At 36.2% G+C, this 19,277-nt stretch overlaps 1 protein-coding gene across 5 annotated transcripts in view; it reads right to left on the bottom strand.

Annotated features, from left to right (window-relative positions):
- The window catches only part of RBBP8 (RB binding protein 8, endonuclease), a 114,691-nt gene extending 99,106 nt beyond the window's left edge, over positions 1-15,585 (bottom strand). For 4 of the 5 annotated variants that reach the window (XM_063795557.1, XM_054671890.2, XM_016933432.3 and 1 more), the window contains exon 1: positions 12,485-12,716. The gene's annotated coding sequence lies outside the window, so the exon portion shown is untranslated. Of the gene's footprint in view, positions 1-12,484; positions 12,717-15,106 lie in introns of those variants that run through there. The other variant, XM_054671893.2, reaches the window with a different exon arrangement.
- Positions 15,586-19,277: the final 3,692 nt, after the last annotated feature.

The following is a 19,277-nucleotide window of genomic DNA, read 5'->3' as shown; positions in this document are numbered from 1 at the left end:
TTCACTCTAGCTACATTGGACTTCATACCTTCTTCGTTTCCCTTTTTAAGCTGTTGAAATAGTTTTCTGTTTGTTTTTAAACATCATTCACCAAGCTGCTTCATTTCCCATCAGTAATGGCCAAAGTTTTACTGGCACATAATTTGCCCGATTTAGGAACTATCTCTTTATACTTGATAAAGAAGGTTAAACAGTATATTCATAGTTGCCTAGGTTTAAATTATAATGGGGTGATGAAGAATGTTGTTGATCTGTTATTTGCAAAATGGTTTCTTTTTTATTTATTTATTTATTTTGATACAGAGTCTTGCTCTTATCCCCCATGCTGGAGTGCAGTGGCACGATCTCGGCTCACTGCAACCTCTGCCTCCCTGCAACCTCTGCCTCCCAGGTTCAAGTGAATCTCCTGCCTCAGCCTCTTGAGTAGTTAGGATTACAGACATGTGGCACCACGCCTGGCTAATTTTTGTATTTTTAGTAGAGACAGCGTTTCACCATTTTGGCTAGGCTGGTCTGGAACTCCTGACCTCAAGGGATCCATCTGCCTTGGCCTCCCAAAGTGCTGGGGTTACAGGTGTGAGCCACCGCACCCGGCAAAATGATTTCTTATCAATGGAAAGGGACACCTGTTTCTTCCATGTCATCTATTTATAATGCAGTGGCTGTTTGGACAATATTTAGTATCTATTCATATAAGCTTATGAAGCCCAGGAATTTTATTAGTTGGTTAGCCCATAAGCCTTTTTTCTAACCCTGGCACTTACAAGGATCTCAGAACTTAACTGCTGAAAAAATAAGATAATTTAAGAGTGATCACTAAGACTGTAGAGTAAAAAAGTTTATTTTATTTTGAGAATCTCGAACAACAAATCTTTACCATTTTGTCTATTAAAGTATTATACTGCATTGTACCTATGTATAATGCTACCATGATGCAAGCTGTGGGAGTAATATTTATTTACAGCAATGGAAAATATTATGAAGGGCTAGCCGTCGGAACAAGTCACTGACATTTGGATTCTATTAATTAAATAATTCTTTGATAGGTTCACACAAGCAAACATGTTTAATATTCATTGCTTTGTCCATGTGAAAAAATCATCGCATCTTAAACACTAATTTTTTTCACCTGTGAATTGATGGATTTATTCACTGCCAGCAAATAGTTGTGATCTTTAATGTAATTATGTGCTTCACAGATTACAGATATATCTTTAAACGCACTGTCTTTTTTTGGTCTTTATTCTAATTATGCTTGAGAAAAAAGACTTTGTTTAAAATATTGGCTTTTTGTTTTTCCTAATCCATGTTAATCTAAGTTTAAGGAAGCTTTGATAGTTACTTTTCCAAAGGTAAAATAAAAAATTTAAAAATGTTTTATGTTCAAAGTTCAGTACTTAAAGGAGATCCTGAGTTTTAGCTAGATATGTTTTCAGTTTTATGTAAGTTATAATCAGAAAGATTAAAAATGTACAGTGAAATTGTGTTTTAATTCAATTCATACTCTTGGTGACTGTTTTTATGGACTATTTAGGATACTAAAGTTGAAATAGATAGGCTTCCGGCCAAGTGCAGCAGCTCATGCCCACAATCTCAGCACTTTGGGAAGTGTAGGTGGGAGGATTGCTTGAGACCAACCTGGGCAACATAACAAGACCCTGTCTCTACAAGAAAATAAAAATAAATCTAGCTGGGTTCAGTGTTGTGTGTAGCCTCAGCTACTTGGGAGGCTGAGATGGGAGGATTGCTTGAGCCCAGGAGGTCGAAGCTGCAGTGAGCCTTGCTCACACTCTGGGTGACAGAGCGAGACCCTGGCTCAAAAAAAAAAAAAAAAAAAAAGCTTCCTTCCTTTTCTCAGTTATGGTAGACCTCTTATGTGAGGTGATCATATGCCCTAGCTTACCAGTGACAGTCCTGGTTGATTCCTATTGCTCTAGCTTAATTATTAATACAGCTCACTTTTACTTTAAAAAACGTCCTGGTTTGGATGACTGTAAACCATATGGTCAGAGCCTGATGCAGTGGCTCATGCCTGTAATCCCAGCATTTTGGGAGGCTAAGGCAGGAGGATCACTTGAGCCCAGAAGTTTGAGACCAGCCTGGGCAACATAGTGAGACTTTGTTTCTATAAAAAATAAAAACAAATTAGCCAGGTACGATGTGTATGCCTGTGGTCCCAGCTACTCAGGAGGCTGAAGCGGGAAGATCTCTTGAGCCTAGGAAGACGAGGCTGCAGTGAGCCATGCACTGTACTCCAACCTGGGTGACAGAGCAAGTACATTTTTCTTTTTACTTCAAAAAGCTTTGGCTGGGGGCAGTGGCCCATGCCTGTAATCCCAGCACTTTGGGAGGCCGAGGCAGGCGGATCATGAGGTCAAGAGATCAAGACCATCCTCGTCAACGTGGTGAAACCCCATCTCTACTAAAAACACAAAAATTAGCCAGGTGTGGTGGTGTGCACCTGTAGTCCCAGCTACTCAGGAGGCTGAGGCAGGAGAATTGCTTGAACCAGGGAGGCAGAGGTTGCAGTGAGCTGAGATTGCACCACTGCACTCCAGCCTGATGACAGAGTGAGACTCCGTCTCAAAAAAAAAAAAAAACAAAAACAAACTAACTAAAAAACACTTTACACTGTAGGAGGTAACTAAAAGTACTTTAAAATTTGATTGTAATTTAATTAGCCTCAGAGCTGAAAATAAACTGGACTTTCTCAGTCAGGATTGGAGTGAAACACCTATTATAATCATCTCACTTCATTTTTTAGGCTAATTTATTTCTTAGCATTTTTGGCACATATGCTTTTTTACTTGCCTTATAATAGATATGTACATTTGAGAAATGAATATAAATTTACTTCTAATAGAATTAGAACAATGGTTATACTAGCTTTCCCAGCCCTGGTTGTGAGTTGTTTCATGTACTAAATTTAAAATCAAGTAGATTGAAGGGTCTTAAATTATGTTGTAATCTCAGAAGGGACAGAGTAGGAAGTGCTCCAAAAAATTGTGATCATGTTCTACAATCAGTGCTGGCATATAGCCATATTCCCAGCCTTCTTGTACTATGGAAAGAGTCGTGAGCTGGGAGATAGGATGAGAGATTAAATTCTGACCCTATCTCTGATTATCTGCATGTTTCCTAGACAAGTCTTATTTCCCTCACTGAAAGAGGATATTAATACTCACTGTGCTCAAAGGGGTTGTTGTAAGAATGAAATAATATATTTGAAATTTCTTAAAGAAGAATTAAGAGACATTTGAAGCAGCTTGCCTATTGGGAGAAGAATGGCAGAAGGCTTTCCAGGCAGAAGGCATGTGCAAAGGCTATACTGTGGGGAATCATTGTTGAGTTCTATAACTGCAAGTGTATAGTAATGTATTTGTATAAGTTGATATTGGGAAGGCATCAGCTGCACCATCTAATTTGCTGAATGAATTCTAATTTTTCTAATCTTGTTGAGCAAATAATTTAATTTCTCTGTATTTTGGTTGTTGATCAATGAAATGAAGGTAATAATATGTACTTTAAGTGTTTTGCAGGATTGTTGATAGGATTAAATGAGAGAGAGAAGATATATATATATGTAAGAAACTGTAACAATGTAAGAAACTTGTTAACGGTAGATAGATTTAAGAGCTACAGCTAATCAGATCTCTTCAATGGCTAAAGTTGTATAGTTATAGTGAAACTATTGAATTGCTAGGCAAATTGTGAAAGATTTATAATTATAGAAAGAATTACACTATATTGTTAAATGCTTTTACATGTATTATCTTGATTTACATAATTGAGTTCAGGTAAGTTAGATAGTATTATTATATGGTTGTTGTTACTAGTTTTATTATATTCCAAGGGATTTAAAAAATCATCTAACCCAATGGCAAAATTATATAGAAAGGAGAAACTAATCTCTTTATTTATTTCAGAATTAGTCGTTATAAGAAATTATTTATTGGCCAAGTGCGGCAGCTCATGCCTGTAATCCTAGCACTGTGGGAGGTCAAGGCAGGCGGATTGCTTGAGCCCAGGAGTTTGAGACCAGACTGGACAACATGAGGAAACCCCATTGCTACAGAAAATACATAAAAATTAGCTGGGCATGGTTATGCGTGCCTATAGTCCGAGCTACTCCATAGGCTGAGGTGGGAGGATTGTTTCAGCCTGGGAGGTGGAGGTTGCAGTGAGCTGAGATCTTGCCACCTCACTCCAGCCTGGGTGACAGAGTGAGACCCTGTCTCAAAAAAATTAATAATAAAATAATATCTGTTATTATTGGGCTTTTTTCAGCAGTGTGTGTCTCCACTTTTTTGTATTTGCTGTGCACTCTTCAGTTTTCCTATTTCATCTTTATTCAATTCATTAGCTACTTTAACTTCTAAGGAGATAGTGTTATTTTTTTTTAAACTCATATTTAGTTATTCTAACAGAAATTCAAGTTAAACAAAAAGATGATGTGATTTTGGTCAGATTTCTTTTTTCTTTGTACCTATTTCTCCTTCACTTTCTCTGAACTAAGTTTACATATTATACAAACAAGTATGGTATTTACCTAATTAAAGTACTGTTTATCTGTTCGGTTTTTAAATTTTTAATCTGCTTGACTAGAGCCTTCATATAATATGTTTTTCAGAGCCAAGCCTCAGGATCACATTATAGGTTATAATGAATTACTTCTTGTAACTAGACCCTCTTGGACACAGTCCAAGACAAACTTGTACTATTCAAAATTGTGTGTTTCACTGTAATGAAAAGTGTTACTTGAGGGTCCAATGTAGTCAATCTGTTTTTACTATAACTTTACTAGTGTAAAAACTTAAACAATAAAGTCTTTGGATCAATGCTGGACATAAAAGTATTTACAGCGTACATACTAGTTGTCCATTTTGCTGCTGTTTGGCCCTTTAAAAATTGGCAAGCAAATTCAGGAAATAAATTGAAGTTTATTAGAAAATACCTTTCTCACAGAAGATCAAGTTTCAGTGCATCTCAGGTTTTGTGGGAATGGATCAAATACATCAGACAAAAATAGGCTAAAGTTCCTTCCTCTCCATTTGAAATTGCTGTACTCATTTCTCAGAACATCTATTTTAATTGTATTTTGTATTAGAATTATAAAACTAAAGGAAAAGCAGTTTGACCACATTTGTCCCATAACGTGATGTATCGGACACGTCTTGGGCCCTGCTTGCTCCAGGTATTTCAGTGGCAACCAGATTCATGCAGGTGAAACTTCACAGTCCCTCACCTGACTTTCTGTCCTAGGAGCTTCTCTGAAGCCAATAGAAACAAGTATGCACCTTGAAAGTGTAAGAAATTAGCAACCCATGCAGCAACTCTTAACTGATGGAAGTCAGAAGTTGTGGATAAGTGCTCTTCTCTTGTGTCTTCTGACAGGCTATTCTGGGGTAGTTTGATGGCTCCTAAGAAGATACTGGACTTGAGCCCTGTTTGCTCATAGTGGTGGATGAACTCAAGGATGAACTTTTGTATTGGCCTTCCTTCCTTCCTTTCACTAATCCCTTACTCCTGTTTCTGGGTGCTTTCCCAAATAAAGAACTCGCACATAAGCCAGAGGTCTCAGGCTCGTACTCTCATGGAGAACCTAGAGTAAAAGGGGAAACTTGAGATTTCTGTTTCACTATTTTTGAATTATTAATGGAAGTTTCAACTTTTAAAAATTTGCATGCATGGATGGGACAGGCAGATTAATTGTATTAGTCATTTGTAAGAATGTTAATGACCCAAGATTGGTTGAACATGTGCATTTGAGGTTATTTTTCTGATAATGTTAATGGGTTAGATTTGAAAAGATTCACTCACTTGCTCATTCTCTCTTATAGGCAGAAGAATCTTTTCTTGCTGCTCTCCTAGGATCTACCAACCAGAGATTCTAATGTGATACGTTTGGAATGGAGTTATCGATCTGCATTTTTAATAGGCATTCCTCCAGGTGAGTCAGATGGTCATGGACTACACTTTGAGAAACATTGCTAGGTTATTATAGTAGTAATACTCCTGGGTATTATTAGCTACATAAAGTTATAATCAATCTTATATTTCTTAATGTTTCAAGAGTCATTGAGAAATTCATTAGATTTAAAATATTTTCATGTTGGAAGGAAGTGTTTCTCACTCCTAATCTGAATCATTGTAGATCTGATAGGCAAAGAACTTTCAAGGGAATAGATTTAAGATATAACTTTGAAACTAAAAATTTGTCATTCAAGTTACATTTTCACTTTGTCAGTGATACATAACTTCTAAGATAATAGTTTCTGGTTGTTCTTAAGGCTGTATGTCTTTAACACAATGAACTGTTATGTACTCTATTTCCCAGTTTTGGATTTATAGGCAGTTTAGTTGTTAGTATTGAGTTATCCAAATTAGCTATTTGTATAAAACCATTTATTTATCTATTGAGACAGCATTTCACTCAGTTGCCCAGGCTGGAGTATAGTAGTGTGAAGACAGCTCACTGCAGCCTTGATCTCTCGGGATCAAGTGATCCTTCTGCTTCAGTGTCCTGTGTAGCTGGGGCCACAGGCCTGTACCACTGTGCCCAAGTAATTTTTTATTTTTTATTTTTTGTAGAGACAGAGGTCTCACTTTGTTTCCCAGGCTGGTCTTGAACTCCTGGGCTCAAGCAATCTGCTTACCGTGGCCTCTCAAAGTGCTGGGATTATAGGTGTGATCCACCATTCCCCACCAGAACATTTTAAAAACATATTTAAAATTTTTGTTTTTTTCCTGCCTTCTTTGCAGTTGTGTGTAGTAATATCTACTATAAACATTTAAAAGTAAATGCAAATTAAATACTAATTTTAATGACTAGTCACATAGGCTAAATTGCTTACATAGCTAATAAAATAGTTTTAATAAGAATATATAATTAATTAGGCTGGACATGGTGGCTCACACCTGTAATCCCAGCACTTTGGGAGGCCACGGAGGGTGGATCATCTAAGGTCAGAAGTTCGAGATCAGCCTGGCCAACATAATGAAATCCCATCTGTACTAAAAATGCAAAAATTCACCAGGTGTGGTGGCATGTCCCTGTAATCCCAGCTACTCCAGAGTCTGAGGCAGGAGAATCGCTTGAACCTGGTAGGCGGAGGTTGCAGTGAGCCAAGATCATGCCACTTCACTCCAGCCTGAGTGACAGAGCGAGACTCTGTCTCTCAAAAAAAGAAAAAAAGGAATATGTGATTAATTAGTGGGCTAAATTGGTGAAATGATGCTTTTGTCTTTCTGCACACCATCTACGTACAGTGTCTACAATTTAAGTGAAAAGATTCTTTTTTCATGGACTTAAATTGAAATTATAGCATCAGCAGAAAGCTTTTTGTAAAGCGATTAAACATCTTTCAGGAAATTAAAGTTGATTACAAGAGCTCAATAAGATCAGTTTGTGTTATAAATGGATTATTAGTTGGTTCTAATGTTAACTCTAAACCAATTTTTTGCTCTTTATTCATTCATTGGAAGATGTGTCAATTGACCTCTTTTTAGTTAAGCAAGCTCTCAGAATGTTTGTCATGGTATTCTGAACTCCCTTCTGACCAATACATTTCACAAAAAGCTCCTCCTTTGTGATCTTTGCTCATCGGCTTCATTCCCTAATCAATTAATCAGTCTGAGGCTAATTTAATATTATCTTTAGAAAATGTTAAATCCTCTTCTATCTTCTTGTGCTGTATACATTTTGGACTCACTCTGCTCATCATTACTTGCTATCAAAATAATGCAATATAATTTAATATTAGCCTATAATAAATTTAATTCAGAAGGGAATTTTTTTGTAGGAGAAAACACATTCCAGAGTCCTGAAAGAATAATTTACTTGGTAGTAGAAAAAGCACAATCCTTAGAGCATATAGAAATTCTTAGGCTGAGGTGGGACGATTGCTTGAGGCTAGGAGTTCAAGATCAGCCTGGGAAACATAGGGAGAACACATCTCTACAAAAATTTTTAAAAAAAATTATCCAGGTGTAGCGGCATGTGCCTGTGGTCCCAGCTACATGGGAGGCTAAACCTGGGTGACAGAGTGAGACCCTGTCTAAAAAAAAAAGAAAGAAAACAAATTATTGGCCAATTAATTTGATGTCATGTTAGATAATAGACAAAAAAAAGCTGTTGGAAAACTCAGAAGGCACAAGTAAGGTACAGCCATGCACTGAATAGCAATGTTTTGATCAGCAGTGGAACACAAATGCTACAGCTACAGTGGTCCTATAAGATTATAATACCACATATTTTTACTGTACCTTTTTAATGTCAGTATATGTTTAGATACACAAATACTTATCACACACACTATGTTACAGTTGCTTACAGTATTCAGTACAGTAGCATACTGTACAGGTTTATAACCTGGAAGCAATAAGACATACCATATAGTCTAGGTGTGTAGTAGGCTCTGCCGTTGAGGTTTTGTAAGTAGACTTTATAATGTTCACACAACAATGAAATCACCTAATTTCTCATTTCTCAGAATGTATCCCTGTTGTTACTTGATGCATGAATGCATTATAATTTGAATTATCCATGTCACGCTTTCTTCCATTAGTACAGATGATTGAAATTGAATTTTTAAAAAGTATTTAAGGCTTTTAATCATCTTGGTGTACCACTCTCAAAATACTTTTAACAAAGACTTATTTGAAGTGAATCTTTAATTGGATTGGATTATATGGGTTTCTGATTTTTTAAATTTAAGAAGATTAAAATATTTTCCAACATTATATATATATATATATTTTTTGAGACGGAGTCTTGCTCAGTTGACCAGGCTGGAGTGCAGTGGCACGATCTTGGCTCACTGCAACCTCTGCCTCCCAGGTTCAAGCAATTCTTCTGCCTCAGTCTCCCGAATAGCTGGGACTACAGGCACGCACCACCACACTGGCTAATTTTTGTATTTTTAGTAGAGACGGGATTTCATCATATTGGCCAGGCTTGTCTCGAACACCTGACCTTGTGATCTGGCTGCCTCAGCCTCCCAAAGTGCTGGGATTACAGGAGTGAGCCACGGCGCCCGGCCCCAACATTATATCTTAATGCCTTCCAAGATTGCTAATTTTATTTTTATCTTTCTGACAAAAACGTGCATATTCTATGTTAAAGTTGACTTCTCTTACTGAAAGAAAATACTGAAATACTTCAGCAAATACCGAAGCTATTTGTTGAAATTTATTATATAGTCTGTAAAAGGGGTAAGAAGGATACTGACATTTGCTGAGCACCTGCTATGTTCTAGGAACTATGTGAAGTGTTTTACATGATGTCTCATTTAATTCTTCCAATAACTCTGAAAGAATGGTATTAACTTAACTTTCTTAACTAGATGGAGAAAAGCTAACTCAGAGAGTTAAATAATTTCCAAGGGGAACATAATTTGTAGCAGAGTTATTCAGACCCATGTCAATTTGGCTCAAAAGCTCACATGCTTTTCAGTATACTGCCTTTTCTCTTGTAAAGTTAAGAAACAAATGAAAGCGATTTTTTTCAGAGTCCACTTGGACTGAACTAAAATGACCAAATTTAGAAGCATTTTCCAGGTAGGATTTTACCTGTGAGAAGATAAGTTAATTAGTAGAATTAACATTTAGTACCAGGAATCAGAATTGAAATTTTTGGCCTTTGGTTCTCCAACTTTCTGTAATCACATTTCCTAGGAATTCCTCAAATTAAAAATGTTTAAAACATTTTTTGAGCACTTGTGTGCAAAGCTTACCCCTTCAATAACAGCTTCTATCACCTCTAAGATGGGTTTTTAAGTCCTGCAATTTCTGTCTTCATAACATAATTTTCCTGTCAGTTCTAACCAAATTTAAAGAATACTATATTAACTTAGGCAAATCCTAAATTATGAGCATTTAAGAATGACTAAAATAATACAAAAATGTATACATACTTAGAAAATAGACAGTTGAGACAGCTTAAAGCAATATTGAGTCAGAAAATGAGAGCGGGATCCACAAGTTGGGCAAATATGAAAGAATGTGAGGCTTTCATCAGTTTGAAACAAAATTATATGATGGCATTAAGAGATTGGGGTTTGAAGTGGTAGTCACCTTTGTTATCAATGGCAATCCCATATATATTCAGCCATTGTCCCAAAAATGTTTGGGGCAATAATGATATAGATTAAAATATAAAAACAAATGATTTTCTAGTTCACCAAAGATTCATTAACACACTATACAACATAATTTTACCTTTTTAGATTAGATTTCATGTAGTATTCAGAAGAGTCAATGTAGGGTAGTGAAAAAATTACTGGTCTTGGTGGAAGTCAGGAAACCTGGATGTTCTGGCCCCAGAACTACCCTTAGATTATATAATAGTGACTTAGCTGTATTTTGGGGCTTTTCATTTCTTAACTCAAAAATGAGATACTGGATTCATTGGTTATTCTTTAAATGTCCCTCTTAGGTAAAAAAATGACATATTTCTAAGTGCTTTTAGTGGAAAACTCATGAAGATATTCAGGAGGGAAAGAAGTTGCAGTTGTTAAGAAAGCTAGCATTGTTGACAGAAAGAGTTATGCGAAATTGTGTGGCTAGGAATAAAAAGAAATGCATCCTCGACTAAAAGAGTAAAAAAATTTTAAATGAGTGGAATACTTTTTGACTAGGCACTGAAGTATGTTGGTCTGTATAAAATACATACACACTCCTAATTTGATTGACAAATTTGTATATCCTCAGTTTTAGCAAAAATATCGCGATGTATCAATATTTTAAGGGACTAAATTTATGGAAAATACATGAAAGTAATATTTAATAGGACTTACATATATTTGAAAATGAAAATTCCATTAAATGAAAATTGTAAAATCCTCTCCCAAAATACAGAGTTAAGCTTGAAATTTTACCCATGGATTTTATATAAAATGTATATCTAGTTCTTAAATAGCTTTCTTCAAAACCATAAACATAAAAAATGCTCAATAAATAAATAAGAATCCCAAATTAAATTTATCTTTAAACAGTAAGCCCTATGTTTTAAACATGGTGTGGTTTAAATTTTTTACATTACCATGTACAATATATTCACCAGAAATACTAACAATGTGCTTTATTGGTATATATATATTACCTGAAAACTAGGTTTCATGTAGTAAATTCAGAAAAATTCAGCCAATTAAAAGTTTTGATCCATATTACCAAAAACTTGTCAAAATACAATTTGTGCTGAATAAAATTAATATTGGCTTGCTGAATCAGCACATTGCTTTTGCAGATACAACATTACATAGCTTTTCAGCAGTTTACCTGGATTACCAGAAATTCAGGCAGAACTGCCTAGAAGTAGGACTATGAAGCATCCAAGGGTTTTCCCTGCAAAAAATGAAATCTCATCTGAACAAATGTTCAGATGAGATTAACATCTGAGATTAACATCACACTTTTAAATTTATTCTTTGTCAACATCCTAAGGAAACTAATATTATAGCCTTTGAGTTAGAAAATAATATTATAGCCTTTGAGTTTGAACATAGTGACAAAGTGGGAACCCTAGGGACAATGAAAAGGATGCATCAGTCTTGCTCAGCTCAAAGCAAAGTCCTACTAAGATGACAGGAAAGCATTCAGTATAATATGTTAAAAAAATTTTAAATTCCCAGATAAAATCATATGTCAGCTGTTGTGTTAAATTAAATGCCCCAGAAGACATGTGCTTCAATTCAATCTAATATCAGTAAATAAAGGGGTAGGATGGTATGCCAACATAAATCTAAAGGGATTGGCAACTTTCATTTTACATGATACAAACTACTAAAATAAATTAATTGGATTACGTAAAGAGAGAGATAAAAGGAAGATTTTTAATATAAATGAAAGGAAGATCCAGGTATTCTTTAACCTAAAAAGTTTTTCAGACCTAATAGGCATGACAAAACCTGTCTTCATTCCTTTCTATTCAGCTCAGCAAGTGCTTTTGAGCTCCAATAGTTAATCAGTTACCAGATTCCACAGTCTTTGTTTTTCACACTCCTCAATTTTTACTGTGAATTGTTCCTCTAATGAATGTACTTAGGATCACCAGCCAGCCAATGCTTTTTTGGCCTTAAAAGGGCAATTATTATTTATCCACAATTAGATTTACCATATAAAATTGTTACCATATAGCAACAGCCTATAAAACATAATAGTTACATTATGAAAGAAGTAGATGGCTTAATGTAAATCATTAATATGTGAAATTTATTTGGCAAAATTATTCAGTCCAGCTTTTAAAATGACTATAGCCATGCACAACTTACAGAAAAGCATAGTAAGAGAATGTTATATACCAAATAACCTTTATGCAAACAATCAATGAACATAACGCAAGTGTTATAAAACAATATCTAGCTTTACAGAAAAGGTATAATGCAGGTATTACTATGTTAAAAATTGATTATCTTTTTAAACATCATTTCTTAATTTAACTTTCCAAAATGCATAGAAAACTGAGAAATTTAAAAAATATACTTACCCTTCGACTTATTTAGAAAACCTCTGCTCTTGGTGAAAAGCAGAAATTGTTTCACTGCTCACTTTCCCTGAAGCTATCAACTTAAACATTAAATCAGTGAACACCACCTCTCTGGACCACACTGGTTTGCTAGACACTACTGCTATGTGGAAGAGTTCTGCTGCATCTAAGCTATATACTGAGTGCAATGGATAACCTAATATGCCTTTCATTTAACTGGCTGGGCAGGTTTCTACCGTCTGTGGAACATGGAATCAAACCAGAATATGTTGGCACAACAGGCCAGTAAAACCGGTTCTTCTGTAGATCCAGAACCTGTCCAACCAGTCTGTATCAAAGGCTAGCCCAACATGCTGCAGCGGCTCAGCTCTGCTAAGCTTGTACTGGGTGAGTTATCCCCACCTTCTGTCAACTCCCAACAAACTACTCAGAATGTTGTAGCCTCCAGCAAAATAATTCAGAGTTCTAGTGGAAGGGGTAGATCTGTGTCAGGTATAGCAAGAGTCCATTGTTATAAGACTCTCGTGGTAGACATATATAAGCAAGTGGTCTATTATCTTCAGAGGTAGGTAATCCTTTTAAACATGTATTCTAGGGCATTCTCCTGACTACAGCCTCTAGAAATAGATTAGCTATGATGAAGATGAATCCTATAATGCCTGACCTTTTCCACTAGTCTGCTTGGCTTTGCTTGATCTAGCTTAGCCTTGAGGAGCGAGATTGATATTCCCCACAGGGTAGTGGGCTTGAGAGCTAGAAGGAAGCATTTCTAGAAGGAGAGAAACAAGGTGTAGGTTGACCAAACATTTGCCTGGGTGTGTTATCTTCCTTGTTCTCAAATGATCCTCATACCATTCCAGTCTAAAATTGGAAAAACTCCTACTTCTACATACTAGGGACAACTTAAAAAGATTTTGCTCTGAATATTCAACAGTTCAACACAAAGTATTGATATCAACTATATTTCAAGAACTGTGCCAGGTACAGGGTTCACAATGTAAGTAAAATTAGTAAAGATGAGAACAATGTCAAAGTTCTCGATTAAGCGTGTCTAGTAAGCTTTTGGAAAGAAGAAATGAGCAGAAAAACATTACATTTTGACAGAAATTGGTTCGTATTAAGAGAGATCATGTGGGATTTGTTCTTACTCTCTCATAATACTTGCACATTTAGAAGCAGTATTTCCTGTCTACTGACATAGTGTTTCTGAAACCTTTGTGCTTAAGAATCATCTGAAGTGTTGATTAAGAGCACAGATTCCTGGGCCTAACCGCCACAGATTCTGCTTCAACATTCAATAGGAATGTTGCCCAAGCACTTCTAGTGATTCTGATGCAATTATTGCAGGGACCCTAGGCACAATTCCATGCTCAGTTTCTTTTCTATTTTTATACCTAATTAAAAAGAATACATATGAACCAAAAGGTGCCATTTTTATTTTTGTATTTCTAGTGTCTAGAACACTGACTGACACTTAGAAGGTACTTAATAAATGCTTATCAGAGTTAAGCACTTGCTGGATCTCAGGGGAATCACAACTAGTAATGACTATATGAATCAAACTCCATTAAATACTATAATTATAATAATTGAGATGGGAGCTCAGAAATGGGAGTAAGTATGACTATAAGTATGGGGAAGACTTCACAGGGGAGATGGGTTTAGAGGCTTTTCTTTTTAAACCATGGCCAAAGATTTCTATCTGCAGGGTAACAAAAAGCTAAAGGAACAATAAAAATAGTGCCTTTGATTTGATAACAGTAACAAAAGTGTTAAGTATATGAGGACACCATGAATTCAAAACTTGGTAATAAGGTTATTTTCTACAGCAGGATCAGCAGATTTTTCCGTAAAGGAGCAGAGACTAATAGAGTTTGTCAGCTAGATTGTCTCTGTCTCAACTATTCAGTTGTAACAGTGTAGCACAAAAACAGGCATAGACAATGGTCATTTAAATGGGTGTGATATTGTGAAATACGTGTTTGGTCTTTGACCCTTTTTCCTGGTGTATGACTCCTAAAATCCTTACTCTCCAAAGTGATGTCTTTGGATGCTAATGAGTTGACTGATAGCTGGCAACCCCTAGGTAGCTTCAGGATGGGGGCTGGTCACCAGAAAGACCAAGGCAGGATTAGGGGCTTAGGATTTTCAGCCCTTCCCCACAACCTGTGGGTTAAATTGATCACTAATGGCCAATGGTTTAATCATGCCTATGTAATGAAGTCCCGTGAAAACCCAAAGGACACAATAGCTTTCCGATAGCTGAACACATGGAGCTTCCTGGAGGGTGGTGCACTGGAGAGGGCAGGGAAGTGCAACACCTCTTCTAACGTGCCTACCCCATGACTCTCTTCACCTGTACCTGTGGCAATATCCTTTACTGTAAACTGGTAAACGTAAATGGTTCCCTTCAGTTCTGTGAGTTGCTCTAGCAAATTAATCAAATCCAAGGAGGGGGTCTTGGGATCCCCAATTTATAACCAATCAGTTAAAAGCACAGGTAAAAATAACCCAGGACTTGTTGGCATCAGAAGTAGGGGGCAGTCTTTCGGTACTGAGCCCCAACTTGTGGAATTTGATTTCTAGGTAGATAGTGTCAGAACTAAATTGGAGGATACCTACCTGGTATCTGCTGCAGAATTCATTACTTGCTTGTTGGTAGGGGAAAATCTCCACACATTTGGCTGCAGAAGTCTTCTGTGTTAATTGTTTGTTGTTGAGTGAGAGAATAGAAAAAGTACTTTGAGTTTGAGTGTGCTTTTTTCCACACGATTGGTATGGATATGTTCTTTTTTTTTTTTTTTGTAGCCCAGAGGTCCTTTATTTTTTTTTTTAACACCTATTATGCCATGAATTCATAGGGAATAGGTTCCAGCAGCTCAGGCTCCTTCCCATTGGTTCTCACAAAGTGTGCTTCTCTGGGTGGAGCAGGCTGGCGCTTTAGTTGAACCCAGGTACCTTTCTCTTTGGCTTCTTTCTTTTTCTGATCATTTTCCTTCACACGTTTCAGGAAGCTATCTCGGCTCTTAGAGTGCTTAATGTGCTCAATACCCACATTAATTCTCTTGGCAAGAATCTTGCCCTTGTTTGTTTACAACAATGCCAACAGCATGCTGGGTAACATTGTAGACTCTTCCAGTTTTGCCATGGTAACACTTGTGGGGCATTCCTTTTTGAACAGTACCCATTCCCTTGATGTCTACAATATCACCTTTCTTATAGATTCGCATATATGTGGCCAAAGGAACAACTCCATGTTTTCTAAAAGGCCTAGAGAACATATATCGGGTGCCTCTCCTCTTTCCCTTTGTGTTCGTCATTTTGGCGAATTACTGGAAGATGGCGGTTCCGGCCGAAAGGCGGTATGGATATGTTCTAATAAAACTTTACAAAACAAGGGGCAGGCCAGATTTGGCTAGTAAACCATAGTTTGCTGACCCCTAATCTAGAGTAAAACCTGTGAATTGTTAATTGAAAAATTAACAAGATTGCATAATTGTCTAGGCAAATTGGCTTTCGAGTCATAAAGACTTGGGTTCCATCGCAGTTCTGTTCCACCCTAGCCTTGTCACCTGAATCAAACATCAGTTTTATTTATAAAATGGGAAGCAAAATAATAGTACCTATCTCCTAGAGTTATTACAAGATTCAGATAATAATTTACATAAAGGTTTATCTGCAAATCTAATACACAGTAAGCGCTTGATAAAATGTCAGCTGAAAATAAAACTAGTTAAACATAGCAGGTGAACTTGTTTATTTCTGTTGTTCTTGAAATCCCAGTAAAATGACAGTAGAGAAACCAAAACTGCATGAACCCTTAAAGACCAAAAAGATTGAGAGACGTAGCGGATAAGAGACGTCTATGTGTTTTTGCAAGGAGGAATGAGAATGAGTGGTGACTTAGCAGAATAGAGAGGAAGTCTAACTACTTGCCATGATAAAAGCATGTCTGTCTCTACTGTAGAATGCTGGAAAAACTCAGGATTTGGAGGTACAAGTTACCCTTAAATAGCCTTGGGGAGTAGAGTGGGCTTGGAATGGAAGGATTGGTTGAAAATCTGTTTAAGCAACAGTTTGCTCCATTGGTCCCATCTCAACCAAGAAGCCTGGATTCTTCAACCTTGACAGAGATAGATAGGACTTGTTGATTCATGGTAGAAGAGATTATCTCAGGTTTGTTCTAGATTTGGGAATACTAAGCAGAACTGAGAGTGGATGCTAAAGCACCATACTGAAATCAAATGATTATATTATTTTTCCTATTGGTTCTATAACAAATTAACCCTCAAATATAGTGGTTTAAAAAAAACACAAATTTATCATCTTATAATTCCAGGGGTCAGAAGTCCAAAATGAATCTCAGCGGGTTAAAATTAACGTGTCAGCAGAGTTGTCTTTCTTCATGGAGGCTCTAGAAAGAAATTTTGTTTTCTTGCCTTTCCCAGCTTCTTTCAGCCACCTGCATTACTTGGCTCATGGCTTCCTTACTTCTTCAAAGCCAGCAATGGATTTTTCATGTCATATCATTTTGTCCCTGACTCTCCTGCCCTCCTCTTCTATATTTAAATCCAACTGAATAATCCAAGATAATCTCCCTTTGTTAAGGTCAATTTTTTAGCAAGCTTAATTCTACCTGCTATCTAAATTCTCTTTTGCCATGTAACATAACATGTTCATAGGTTCCTGGGATTAGGATGTGTGGACATCTGTGAGAGGCCATTATTCTGCCTACCAGAGAGATTAAGTCAGAGTCTGTGTATTGGTTGGTGAGATACCTATGTCTGTTCATCTGCTTGGTTTCCAAATGCTAGTGACTAGGTTCATATTCTTCACTCACAAAGTAGGAAACTGGAGAACTTCTCTGAGAAACTCTCAAGACCCTGATCACCGTAATGCATTGGCTAAAAACTAGGACTGGTTTCCCCGCACAGGGAGCATTTGGCAATGTTTGGAGAGATACTTGATTGTAATAACTAAAGATATGCGCAGAGGTGTGCTACTGGCATCTCGTGGATAGAGGCCAAGGATGCTGCTAACCATTTTGCAGTACACAGGGAAGCTCATCTTCCTGTTCCTCAAAATAATTATTCAGTTCAAAATGTCAATAGGGCCAAAGTTGAGAAATCCTACCCTAATATTAAGTCTATCAGTTAACATCACCCTAACATAAATCAATGACTGATTAGAGAGCATGTAACATGAAAAAGAGAGAGGAAGAGAAACCAACAGGTAAAATGAACATAGAAAAAACAGTCAATGTGGAGAATAGAATAGTATTTTAAATTGACTATATTAATATCTTCAAAGAAATAAGACAAGTTACTGATTGTGTAAAACAAGAATAGAAAGGCTATCCAAAAGTAGAACTTTTTGAGAACAAAAAAGAGATATTGGAAAGTAAAGATATGATAGTAGAAAGGAAGTCAGTAACCCAGGTAGAGTTTAGTGATTTCACAAAGATTGCCAGATTGGTTAAAAATGTAAGACCCAACTATATGCTGCCTGCAATAAACATATTTTAGACATAAAAAACCAAATAGGTTAAAGGTAAAAGGACCAAAAAAGACATACCATGGCAACACTAATCAAAAGATACTCATATTACTATCAGACAAAATAGGTTTTAGATCAGAGTATATTACTAAGGATAAAAAGGGTCATTTCAAAATGATAAAAGGGTGAATTCATCAGGGGTACCTAATATAATTGTACACATTCATGTGTCTAATGATACAAATGGAAAACACACGAATCAAAATCTGATAGAACTGAAAGGAGTACAGGAAAAATTTATAACTAGATCCCATAATTATATCTGGAGATTCCAATACTCCTCTTTCAATAATTGATAGGGTAAGTAGACAGAAAATCAGTAAAAGTGTAGAAGGCTTAATTAACACTATCAGCCTACTAGATGTAATTGACATTTGTAGATCACTTTAAAACAACAAAACACACCTTCTTTTCAAGTGCACATGGAACATTGACCAAGTTAGGCTATATTCTAGGTCATAAAACAAGTCTCACATTTAAACAGACTCAAGTAATACAAAGTATGTTTTCTGATGACAATGGCATTAAGTTAGAAATCAATAACAGAATGATGTGTGGGGAATTCCCCAAATATTTGTAAACTAAACAACACACTCCTAAATAACTCATAGGTCAGTGATGAAATCAAACAGGAAAGTATTTTGAGCTAGATGGTAATGAAAATTCAACATATTAAAATTGTGGGATGTTGCTACAGCAGTACTTAGAAGGAAATTTATAACACTAAATGTGTTTTAAATAAAATATAGACATTAAATGTCTATGTTGGAAAAAGAAAGATCTCAAATCAATGACCTCAACTTCCACCTTAAGAAACCAGAAAAAGAAGAGAAAGAAAATAATAAAAATTAGAGTAGAAATCAATGAACTGGAAGACAGATAGAAAAAATCAGTACAACCAAAAGCTGCTTCTTTGACTGAATCAATACAACTGATTTAAACTTCAGCCACACTGATCCGGGGGGGAAAAAAGGATTAGCGGTAGGGGGAGAAAACACGAATTTTGAATATTTGGAATGAAAGAAGTGGTATCAATACAGATGCAACAGATGAAAAGTGTAAGAAGGAAATATTATGAATTTTATGCCAGTATGGTCAACTTAGATGAAATAGACACAATTACTTGAGAGACACAAACTATCAAAGCTAATCCAAGAAGAAATAGCCTTTTATTTATTAAATAAATTTAATTTGTAGTTAAAGACCTAACCATAAAGAATTCCAAGCCAAGAGTTTC

This window comes from Pan troglodytes, chromosome 17, assembly GCF_028858775.2.
Source record: "Pan troglodytes isolate AG18354 chromosome 17, NHGRI_mPanTro3-v2.0_pri, whole genome shotgun sequence".
Taxonomy (NCBI): Eukaryota; Metazoa; Chordata; class Mammalia; order Primates; family Hominidae; genus Pan; species Pan troglodytes.
Note: the sequence above shows the minus strand (reverse complement) of the source record. Positions and strands in the feature narration are given on the sequence as shown.